Here is a 13,120-nt window from a genome sequence, read left to right as displayed (position 1 = left end):
CACTGCTAGATTTGTAGCTCAAGGCTGTCTGCGTGCTTTTGGGTCAGGTTTATGGTAGTTGTAAATGACACCTTAGTAAAGATCCTTTAGGGATCAAGAGACTGGTTATCTGATCATAATTGTTTCAAACCCAAGCTTCACCAAGGCCTGTTGCACAAAAGTACTGTTTTCTGTGTTTTCTTTGTTTCACCTGGATAAAAACAAGAGGTTTATATGGAACTGGCAGTTAGCAAAGGATTATGTCCATTTACCTGTAAAGGAGAGAGAGGGAACACAAGAAGCAAAGTTTTCAGATGCTGGCAGAAGGTATTTATATGTGTGATCGAAATGTTGGAGGAGAAAAGAAAACATAAATTTTGAAGATGTTTCTCTTTTAAAATGTTAGATAATAGACTGTAAGTTTGTTTCACAAAATATTTTTCCAAATATTTAGAATTTTCTGCATTTTGGTATCTTGTTTCCTTCATATTCTCCTTTTTGTCACTTAGCATAATAAGGCAAGTCTTGTCAAAAGTATGTGAGCTTATTTTCCATTCTTTCCCTTTTTCCCTGCCACCTTTTTTTTTTCTCAGTTCCTTTCTTCATTTTAGTTTTATTCTTCTGGAACTTTCTAAAATGTTTAAGAATTTTTTAAAAGCTTTTCTGATTTAGGAAAGGCTGCTTTCCTAAATCAGGATGGTAAGGGGGAGTAGTAACTTTATAACACTTGTTCTGCAAATCTTGCAGTTCTTAAACCTTTAAAATTAGTTTTTACTTTCTCTATTTTCTCTATTATCCTAATTTTGGTGGGTTTTTTTAATGCTTCCAAGCTGAGAAAATATTCAAAAATTTAATTTGTCTAAAAAGAGGAAAAAAAGGACAAATCCCCAAAACTCATTTGTTGCATTCGGTGAGCAAAAAGAAATAAGGGATACAGAGAAAAAATGAAAGATCTACAGTCTTTCTGAAAGAAATCTGATGACTGTGGTGAAAGTGAACTGGTTTCACATACGCAGTGTTTTCTTGAATTTTTCATTTTAAACATTTATTTTGTTTATTTATATCTCTATTGCTCTAAGGTATAATCTATAAGTAGTATTTTTTGAGCTATGCTAGTTACAATTTAAAATAAGAAATGATGAAATTTGTAATGGTAAATTCCAATTCAGAAGTTGCTTACAGCAGCACAAAAATGTACTTCATCTGACAGCCTCTTACACAATTGTGCCTGATCTAAGGTTCTACTGGTATGTTTAAAACTACACAAGTTTGTGTTGTGAAACAAATCTTGTGTTAGACATGCTCTGAATGTTCCCATGGTGTGAGCACACAAAATGCTTTTGCATAGCTTAGCTGTTAGGTACACACCTGCTCTGTTATTGATGTATAATCTCCATAAACAATTTTGTCTAATTATGATCTAATCTTAATCTATTTAATCTTAAATTATATTTGATTTCCTTTAACACCCCCTTTTCTATATATTATTTTAAAACTCTGTTTCTTATAGTCTTTCTTGGCAAAGCTTGTGGATTAATTAGGGTAGAAAACTGCCATGCATGCTGTAGTGACTGTGGCTACACATACTGTGTGCTTATGCTTAAATGTCACTGATACTTAACAAACTGAGATTAATAATATCATTTTTTTAATGTAAACATTTTTTAATTAATTTTATATGTAAAAGGTATTTTATATGTAAAAGAAAAGTAGTACATGATGCTTTAAGATAATCTGCTAGTCCAAAAATATGCACTAAAACTAAGGAATTGATATACTTTGCCTAGTACTAAGAACAGCACTGCTGACGTGTCATCTTATTACTTTGTCTTCTTACCCTGTCGTCTCCCATAGTCTTGTTTCTAAGGTTTTTCACAGAATGACAGAATAGTTAGGGTTGGAAGGAATCTCTTGAGGTCATCTAGTCAAACCCTCACACCAAGGTAACCCCATACCAACTTCTGGTACAGGTTACTGCTTTTTCGATGCCTGTATTTGGCATAAGGACCCTCCTAGGTACTGTTGCGGTGGTAGTACAGTAATAACTAGAGTGTACAATTATTTGGAACTAATATCTATATTACCTCCAAAAATTCATTAGAAATCAGTCAAATGCTGTTAATTCTAGTTATCATTTGTGGAAGTGGATGTCTGTAATGCATAACTCAGTGTTCTGGAGACGACATTACCAAAAACATAGCTGTTCTCATGCTGAACTCTATCTGTCTGTATCTTTGAGAAAAAAATTCAATTGTTTCCTAAAGGGATTAGATTGCATCATTATTGTTACCTATTTGTTTGTTTGATAAAGCCAATGAAGAACTTCAAATATAGAAAAGGAGGAAGAAGTTGTTCATATGAAGAATTCTGTTGGGAGTGTGATCTTGCTTCTGGTTGGTTTTATTAATTGTTGTGATGGACAGTCATAGTAAACTCTATGTTAGCTTTTTACCGCCTAGCATCAAGAAAAATTGGTTACTTGAGATCCAATTACTTGTTGCATATGAAATTCTCATGTTTTGTGAAGAATTTACTGTCCTTTAAAAAGCAAGGTAACCATTTGATAGCATGCTAGTTCTACAAATGTCCTTAAAAAACGTAATGAGAGAAAGAGGGATCATATAAGAGAGAGCACATGGAACAAGGAAGGACAGAGAGGGAGAAGCAGCAGGTCAAGGAAGGTTATTCTGCCCCGCTACTCAGCACTGGAGAGATCACACATGTACAACAGTCTCCAGTTCTGGGTTCCCTAGTACAAGGGAGACCCGGAGCTGTTGAAGATGTCCAGCAAATGGCCATGAAGATGACTGAGGGAGTAGATCATCTCTCATATAAGGAGAGGCCGAGAGAGCTGCAATTGTTCAGTCTGCAGAAGACTGGCTCTGAGGGGGATCTCATCAAAAGGTAGTTCTAAAGTAGATATTGGAGATAATTTGGAGATACTCAAAAGCTATTTGGACATAGTCCTTGGACAAGCTTCTCTAGGTGACCCTTTTTGAACAAGGAGGTTGGACATGGTGACCTTCCAACCTCAACCATTTTGTGATCCAGTGTAAAGGAAAAGTGTATGAGAGTGGAAGGAGGGCTTGTTGAGCAAGTCTGAGACATGTAGAACGTTATACTAACAGGTAGTCCTGGAGAGGAGGAACGTGCCAAGGCAGACATGCAGAAAGTGCTCTTGGGATTTTTTGATCACCACAGTCTCTTGGTACCACCAACAACCATGCCTATGACTGTGCCATCAGGTGGACAGTTTCTCTATCCCAGGAGCTGGCCCCTCCCCAGAGATATCCTTCCCCCAGTGAATATATCTAGGAAGCAAAGGAGCAATGCACTGATTCCGAGTGCTCCTTGAGTGGTGAGGTAAGGTCAAACAGTGCTTGGCCTTCTGGCTAGAAAGGTTGTGCAGCAGGACACTGAGGAGCCAACAGTTGCAGATATGTAAGTCACCTGCAGATGAGCAATGCCAGAGTTTAGGAGTCGCAGCGATAAAGTCTTGTAGATAATCAGACATGGGACTACGCCTAAAGGAGGAGAGAAAACAGGACGTACTGCTGCCGACAGTGTTACTCCACCCAGAGGTTCCTGTTGAACAGGATATCCGCAAGTCCCTTCTGTGGTGTATGCAAAAGAGAGTAAGAAGGGAAATGTCACAAAAATACTCAGCAGAACTCATAGGAAGTATGCATGTATGTGTGTCTTGTGTGTGTGTATACGGGTACACTCACATACCTACATACTACATGGCAGATGCCAGATCTTAAGTAAAACTGAGCAACAGTAGGTAATATGGGTGTGCCTAAGTATAAGCATTTGTTGCAAGATGTAGGAGAGCAGAGTATCCAGAACATAGTTTTCCCTGTGAGCATCATAAGGCAAGATATTGCACTGATAAGAGCTGCATAGACGTTCTACAATGCCCTGTGTATCCCTTCTCTCCTGGACTTCAAAAACAGCAGAAGTGCAGCAGTCTGGCAATGGTACCGCATGTTACTAAATCCCAGTAGGCTGTTAGGAGCAAACTGAGAGACCTGTTGGTGACAAGCAGGATACCTCATGTACAGTCCAGCTCTTATTAGTTCATTCATATTTGACAGCGTGGTTACCCAAATGGCAGTCAAACTACACGTGTGTGATCAGCATCTTTGTTATTGTCTCTGCAATTCTGTTGTGGTTTAAACTCTCTTGCCAAATCAGATACAGGTTTCACAAAATTCTGTGAGTGGAATGAGTGGTGAGAGAAGAGTGAACTTCTTATCCTCCAGCATATCTTTAAAAGTCTGCTTTTTGCTGGGATTTCTTGCTGATTTTCTCTTTGTTCAGGCCACCTTTATCACCTGTAGTTTCATGTTCATGCATCAAATGATTATAGGAAACCTCTTTTTCACTAATGAAGACTGATGTAGCTCTGTTCTTGCAGCATTCTCCATCTGCAAGTGCTGGAGCTGAGTATCATCCTTTCACCTGATAGTGGCTGGGAGTAGTTGCATCTCCTTTCATCCTCTGGGAAGCAAAAGTGACCTTGAGAACATGCTAAGATGTTGGCAAAGTGGCCAAGTATCTTCTCCTACTGAAGGAAAGAACTGAGAGCAAGGAAAAAGGAAAATACTTCCGTTGAAACTGCCTAGCAGATCATCTCTCTTCCTGTTGTTTCCCAATATAGCTCTCTCTCACAGACTGTCACCAATATATACTGAGTTTCTACTATCCCTACAGATAGAGAAGAGGTGAAACATTATGATAAATAGGGTGAAGTAGCATAGAAAGAGGAGAATACTTTACAAACTGCAGATAGATTAATACTCAATTGTTTTTATGCACAAATGAACCTCTGGTGCATAGAGTTTATACTCAGTCAGTTCATCTTCTTTGATAGACAGGGCGTATTCAGTAGATTATTTTCTTTTCAGTAGATGCATGAAAAATATATAGCTTAATTTTGTGCATGGTGGCTAGCTCAGAGGGTCTATTTGCTTAAAAAATTTTGGTGTGCCCAGGATAAACATCAGTTGGTGATGGCAGTGATTTGGTGTTTTGATAACTGCATGGTGCTTCACTAGTGACAGGAATAGCTCTTACCACCAGCCTTGACTTGTTTCATGGCTTTTGATGATAATATCAGCAATGGAGATGCTGAGAATTGCAAGTTTCTCAAATGGTATTGCCTGATGTATGTGATGCAAAATTTCAACCTACATGAAAATAAGATTCCTTCTTCTTAACAACATTTTTTTTTTTTTCCTCCATATCATGACACATTGTTATAGCACTAAGCAGAAAAGTTTGAAATTTTGGAAGCCAGTGACAGCAAGACTTGGATTTTTTTCTTAAATCTCTGAATACTTTTGCTATTTGAAAGACCAGAAAGAAGATCAAATTACAGAATGCAGGTAATATGTAAGGATCCTGAAAAATAGCACTCTTGGGTATAATTCTTATTATTTGGAGCAACCTGGACAAGGCACACATTGCTTGCTTTCAGCTTCCAGTTAGCTGTTCTCTGGCAGAGGAGAAAAGCAAATATTGGAAAGAAGCAAAGGAAAGTGGAGTGGGAAACATTTGGATGACAGCTTTTCTGAGGTTGTGACAGGTGAAAAAAGCCTCCTAATCATCCTAGAGGATCACTCTGGCTGCAAGAGGTACTCAGAAGTTGTTATAATTGCTTTAGGTATTTTTTTCCTTAAATTTCAACAGTCTAAGGCATAACACAGAATTTATCCCTTTGTTCTTAGTCATATTGGTACTCCTGGGATTCAAAAGTTTTGCATGGGTATACCTATGATGGATGAGTTAGGACACAAGATATGTCAGCCACTTGTGCACACATATACCTTCCCTGGGCAGACATACAGCTACTGTGTGTGCCACATCAAGGTTTTTGAGTAAAGTTGCTGTAAATGGGAGGCTTGCACATAGCTGACAGTGCATGGGCAGTCCTGAGTTAGTTTGTTTGTGACACTGAAAAAAGGTCTCTGCAGAGGAAACCTTTTTTTTGCAGTGGCATAGTAGCATGACCTTCCTTGTCACCTGTGTAACTGTGCATATACCAAACATGAGGATAGTGTATAAAGTGATGACAGCACAATTGGAAATATTGTTCTCTAATGCAAACTGTAGCATTTGTTTCGGTGAGAAATTTGGAACTGAATCACTCCTGTTCTCTCTGATCTTTTGCAGTATTCCTTATTTTCAGTTGTTACATCCCACATAAGATTGGCTTAGACTCACTCAGGAGGTAGCACAGTGACAAAGACACATTGTTGCCATGGAGGATATTGCTTACGGAGACTGTGGTGCTCTAAGCAGATGATTAATTTGATTTGTATTTGATATAGCATATAGTCCAATTAGCTATATATAGCTGATTTGATGCAATCAGCTTTGTAAGTAAAGAGCCTGGTTTCTTAAAAGTGATAAGACTCATTAGCTTGTTGGCTGTTCAGCCTCTTAACTGACTAAGATAAAAGGTACCTGAAAAATAAAGGCATAGATGGTCATTGCTAGGTCATGGTCAGCAGAAACAATTACTCTGTTTTCTGTAAGTTTCCAAGCATAGGATAGGATTAGTGTATATCCTGGATGATGTATGGTTCCATAGTGACTGCAACTCAGTACCTATATATGATGTGTGCCACATACAATAGTTTGTCTCTCTGTTGTACCTCTGTTTATGAAAGACTAAAACAACTGAACTTTGCCATGTTGTTCAGACACTGTTTCTATAGATCACATGTAGTGGCTGTCAGCTGCTGAATGAAGATACAAACTCATTCTGTTAATTTCCTGTCTTCTTTGCAATTCTGTGTGGAGTTAGTGCTGCCGTAAGACCAACCATTCTATGCATATAAAATATTTTCCTTCCATCCAGTGAAACAGAAATGGGTGCATTCTTGGAATCACAAATGCCTTCATTTTGTTGGTAGCCCCATCACCATTAAGAGCAACCTGGGCTTGGCTAATTAGGGCATTCTTATTTGGCCTCAATTAATTAACTAATGTATTTGCAGTCTGTGGGATGGAGTGGAAGTACTACATAAATGTTAACTTATTATTCTGAGGGAATAGTTCCTGGAACGGCATTTAATTTGCATTTATTAGTATTATGGTGGTGGTAGCTTTTTACCATTTGCATAGAATTTGAACAAAGCACCCAGCAAATGAGGTGCAAAATACCTGACCCAGTGAATTTGTAACCCACTATTAGGCAGGTTCTCAAATGAATTAGAAAAACAAAAACTGAAAGGAATGCAAACACGAAGCTCAATACAGTAAGACCATGTATTAAGCAAGCATTGTCACGTGTAGATGGAAAATGTGGGGCCTTAGGAAAGATCTGAGAAGATAGTACTGTGTTGGACAAGGATATTGTGACATCCCATGTACATTCATGTAGAAACAAGTAAAAATATAATATACGAAAGAACAAAGTATTTAGCAAACCACAGAGGAGGAGAATGTGCAGAGAAGTCAGGGTCATTTTGGTGGTCAACTGCAGCAGTGTAAGAACTTGTCACATTCATGTTTCTTTTGACCATATTTCACTCACCGTCAAGCTTAAGTGAGGGTGGAATTCTTACTGACCTTTGGCAGAGAAGGTGATAATCACAATAGCGGCCTGTAATATTCTTTATCAACAAGCAGGTAGGAATGAATCACAAAGATGCTTGCTCATCTGGATGTTGTTACTGCTTTCGAGTGCTTAAGGATGCCATCTTGCAATATTGGTATCAGTAATTTCCCTTTCTGTCTTCAGTGAAATCAAGTATGGTTCTTGTGCCATATGTGTTTAGCACACTTGCTCAAATTAGTTGTTCCTCGGGCCCTGCATCTTGTACTGTGTAATGATATCTCATCATTTCTTGGTTCTGACTTTGCTAATCACCAATACACACAAAAAACTGTGCCTAGGAACTTTCAGTTTTAGTAGAGAAAAGAGGAAAGATGAACATTGGTAGACTGATGAGCAGCAGCAGCAATGAGACTACTGACTAGCGTGATTGGCACCATTCTCACAGAGTGAACATTGCAAATATATGAACAGCATAATGTCTCTTCTCTACCATAGTAGCATTATAACAAAGGAAAGTATAAGGAAGATCTAAAAAAGAACAACTAAATAATAGAATTTTTGAAGTTAGAAAAGACCCTTAAGATCATCAAGCTGAACCATTAACCTAACATTGCCAAGTACACCATTAAACCACGTCCGTAAGTGCCACATCTGCACATCTCTGCACATCCAGAGATGATAATGCCACCACTTTGCTGGACAGCCTGTTCCAATGCTTGACAATCCTTTCAGTGAAGAAATTTTTCCTAATATCCAATCTAAACCTCCCCTGGTGCAACTTGAGGCCATTTCCTCTTGACATATTGCTTGTTATTTGGGAGAAAAGAATGACCCCCACCACCACCTTTCAGGTAGTTGTAGAGAGCAATAAAGTCCCCGCTCAGCCTCCTTTTCTCCAGGCTAAAGACCCCTATCTCCCTCAGCCACTCCTTGGAAGACTTGTGCTCCAGACCCTTCACCAGCTTCATTGCCCTTTTCTGGACACACTCCAGCACCTCAATATCTTTCTTGTAACGAGGGACCAAAAACTGAACACAGGATTTGAGATGTGGCCACACCACTGCAGAGCATTTCAGTCACTGCCCTGGTCCTGCTGGCCACAATATTTCTGATACAGGCCAGGATGCCATTGGCCTTCTTGGCCTGTTCTGGCTCATGTTCAGCTGTGGTCAACCAGCATCTCCAGGTCCTTTTCCTTCAGGCAGCTTTTCAGTCACTCTCCCCCAGCCTGTAGCACTGCAGGGGATTGTTGTGACTCAGCACTTGGCCTTGTTGAACCTCAAACCATTGGTCTTGGTCCATCAATCCAGTCTGTCCAGATCCCTCTGCAGAGCCTTCCTTTCCTCCAGATGATCAACACTTATGCCCAACCTGACATCATCTGCAAACTGACTGAGAGTGCCCTAGATTCCCTTGTCCAAATCATTGAGAAGTATACTGGCCCCAATACTTAGCCCTGGGGAATGCCACTTGTAACTGACCATCAGCTGGATCTAACTCTATTCACCACTGCAATTCTTTGAGCTCAGCCATCCCGATAGTTTCTCAACAAGTGAAGAGTATACCCATCCAAACCACAAGCACCCCATTTGTCCAGGAGAGTGCTCTGGGAGACAGTGTCAAAGGTTTTACTAGAGTCCAGGTAGGAAATATCCACAGCCATTCCCTTATTCACTCAGCTGGTCATCTTGTCAGAGAAGGAGGTCAGGTTGGTCAAGCAGGACCTGCCTTTCGTAAACCCATGCTGGCTGGGCCTGATCACTCAGTTGTCCACTGCATGCTGTGTCACGGCACACATGATGATCTGCTCCATAACCTTCCCCAGCATTGAGGTCACGCTGACTATCCTGTACTGTCCCAGATCATTCTTCTGGACCTTCTTGCAGATGGGCATCGCATTTACCAATCTCTCGTTGTCTGGGACCTCCCTGGTCAGCCAGAACTGCTGATAAATGACTGAAAGGGGTTTGGTGAGCTCTTCCACCAGCTCCCTCAGTATCCTTGGGTGGATTCCATCCAGCCCCATAGACGTGTGTGTTTCTAAGTGGTGTAGCAGGTTGCTGACCATCTTCCCTTTGGTTGTGGGGACTTTGTTCTGCTCCCCATCCCTGTCTTGCAGCTCAGGGGTCTGGGTAGCCTGAGATCAACTGGTCTTACTATCAACAACTGAGACAAAGAAGGCACAAAGTGCCTCAAGCCTTTTCCTTATTCCTGTTTTCCCCCACATCCAATAAAGAATGGAGGTTCTCCTAAGCTCTCCATTGCTAATTTATTTATAGAATCATTTTTTAATTTTCTTTATGGCTAAATGTTTGTGTCAATAATTACAGGAAACGTTCTCAAAACATTGGTGTCAAGATGGGAGAATACATTAAAGTGCTTGTTTGAAAGTGTTATGTGGGAATAATAGGGCAAGAGTTGTCCTTAGACACTGAATGAGAGATTTAGGGAGTAGAAAGACTAGACAAGACTCTGAAAAGAAGATAAAGAGTTTATATTTGATATAATTAAAAGGATGAGAGAGTTGAGTGATGTGTGGGGAAGGGCAGTGTGACATTTTTAAAAAACCCTTGAAGGAGTACATTTGTCAGGAACAGGCAAGGGCTTGGTAGTATACTTGGGTAAATTTTTGTGTGCATGGACAACAGTGTAGGTAGGTTACATAAAAAAAATCTGCAGGCCTTGAACTAGACTGGTTGTGTCTAGTTAAGGAGATGCGAGGAAAAGAAGTAGGTTATGAATCCAGGCACATGTTTCCTGAGAGTAAAGGTAGGGCAGTTTTAAACTCTGTGCTAGTTTTAGCTGATGTGGTGTGCTCTTCCCTGTCTACCAGTAGTGTCAAGTCCTCATGGCTGTGCAGACATTTCCAACTAAAGCTGCACCCTCTCTGATACGAGCATAGTAGGCAGTAGTGAAAATTCCTTTTGAAGAATATTTAAGAGTTTTTATCTTACTGTACTGAACTCAATGTGGAGACTAGGCAATGAAGAGATGACAGAGAGACAGGCTAACATTTCAGCTTAGCTAAAAGGGGCAGACATGAGATTCAATAATAGTGTAGCTGCCTTTGTTTGTGGATGAAAAACCCTAGAATGAGGCACAGATATGAAAGAGACCAAAGCCAGTATTCTTTAAAATCCCCATCAGAAATTGAAGGAGTGATTATATAAGGTCCCAGACAAGTTTTTTAAGATAAGGGTTACATCATGAACTCCCTATAACTGAGATCAAAAGCTCTATTTTCAGCTAAGTGGTGATCATATTCTTCTTGTGATTTCCCTGGATTCCTATGGGGCTGAAATTCTTAAAGGTAATGACACAAACAGAATAACAGAGGATGGTTAGACAGAGTTAATATCAACAGATGTTATGTACACTGAAAGAGACCCTCTGAAGGAGAACTGGTTTCTTAAGAGAGCTATTGTCCAAAACAAATTTACTTAAACATGCTGTAGGAAAAGATTTTAGAACACTGAGTCATCTGGAAGACATTGTAGATGTTGAACCTTGGAGTTCAACCGGCTAATGAACTATGGAGATTACCTGTATTGCATAAGTTTAACTGAAGATTTTAAAATGGAAGGGTGATGCATTGACTAGATTCCTCAAGGATTTGTTTTGTGAAGGATCAAGTGTTTGTAACTTCAGCTATCAGTTCGCCTAAAACCAGATGTTCAACTAGACTTCATTGCAGGATGTTGTCTTTGAGGGATGTACTGAAGGAATAATTAAGGAGGTCAGAAACAAACTAGAGGAAGTCCTAAAAATCTAAAAAGAACAAGACTGCCTTTTGCCCTCAAGCCTTTGGATGCCCTGTTCCTTATATTTTCCTTAGTTTGTATTAATTTAGGGCTAAGTTTCTGCGGCTATGCAGAACACATCACTCCTGCCCAAGCTTCCTGTTCATTATAAATGTCACTCTATCCAGCCTCTGAATCTGATTTCCTTCCTTCAAGGCCTGGTTTCCTTTACTCTGCTCTGCATTTCATGCAGAGTAGTTATTCAGCTGATTTCTTTAGACTTCATCCAACTAATTGTGCCAGAGCTCTCTGAACAGGTTATCATTAAAGTTATAACAACCCATTATTGTGCTTTGTCTGGGAGAGATGTGATGAAGCCTTTGTAAACAAATGGTGGATTCCCCATATAATGAGGTCTTCCATGATTCAAGAGTTTTATAACAACTGTGTAACATCAACTAGAATGTATATGTTGTACACAGACTTCTTCCTTCCTTTCCCATAAATCACAGGTTACTGATGTACCTCTTGGGCTACAGAAGAATTATTAAATATTCTGGTAAAAACAGCTTCAGTTGCAAAAAGAAAGAACCACACAAGGAGAGAAGCCCCAGGTAGAAACTATAAAGGTTGTGTTCAAAGAGCTCCAGATTGAAAAGAAGATGGAGTAAATTGGCTCAAGTGGGATACTTTTATAATGGGAGTGGTCAAAGCAAGCTCAAGTGAGGGAATAATCTGAGGGAGAGTGAGAAGTTACACATTGTAAAAGGGAAGTGATGAGGAAGTATATGATGGAGATCAAGACAAATCATGCTATAAAAGCAGGTGGAGGTTGGAACACACAGGAAGAGGAAGCACTGTTTTCCCAGCTGTCCAGGTATATATCAGTCTTCACCCAAGTCCTATTGATCTGGAGTTGTCACTGGAATAATCAGTGACAACTGTGCACTCCTTTGCATGTTAAGAAGCATATGGTGCACTTCATCTGTCACCATAATGCCAACAGTTAAGTTATGGGCATTTGCTACATCAGATGTTATCTTTGGGCCTCATGTTGTTTGTGCCTTACATTGCTTTAACTCCTTTGAAGCTGGCATTGGCATGTATTTTAGCCATTTGTTTCTGTTGTGGGCTTTATCTTGTGGCTTGACCTCTTTTCACGCTCTTTGGGCTGTGCCTTCCCCCATGACAAGGGTGTAGGCAGGCCTGTTAACTTCTGCCATAAACACATTCCTTCAGGGTGGTACAGAGGATGAAGCAAGAGGTTAATAGGAACTTCTTCAAATAGTTACAGAGTTTTGTATGGCAGGGTGTATTTTGTATGGCGCTGTGTTCTATCCTGCTGTACTGGCCCTGCATGCCTCACTTAAGTAAATCTCTCTCCAGTCATTGATGTGGGTGTGTCTATCACTCTGGCATTGGGAGGGAGTTCGAGCCAAACCCTATATGTAGGGACTGCCTGTCTAACTGTAGATCTTGGACTTGGCTCTGTGCTTGTTGCTTTATGCCCTTGCATTGACACAAAGTGGATGATTGTTGAGGTCACGGCAGGCATTGTTCTCTTTGGCCTTCCATACTGTGAATCTCCATGTAGTTCAAAGTGGTTATTGTGCTTTACCTTGTTGTATCATAAAGTTTCCTGAATGACCAGACATTTGTTCACTTTTCAAGCCACAAAATTCCAACACAAAATGAGAGAGTTCTTGGAACCTACAAAACTAATTTGCATGGAAAAAAATTCAAGTCAGCAAGTGAAGGTAGTGATGTAGTTAGTCAGCCAGGTTAAGACCATGTGGGCTGGAAGATTCAGGCATTCAAATAAACACTCTTT

Source organism: Neopelma chrysocephalum, unplaced genomic scaffold (assembly GCF_003984885.1).
Source record: "Neopelma chrysocephalum unplaced genomic scaffold, ASM398488v2 Primary Assembly neopelma1_24, whole genome shotgun sequence".
In the NCBI taxonomy this organism is placed as follows: domain Eukaryota; kingdom Metazoa; phylum Chordata; class Aves; order Passeriformes; family Pipridae; genus Neopelma; species Neopelma chrysocephalum.
The sequence above is the reverse complement of the archived record's forward strand: the minus strand, read 5'-3'. Positions refer to the sequence as shown.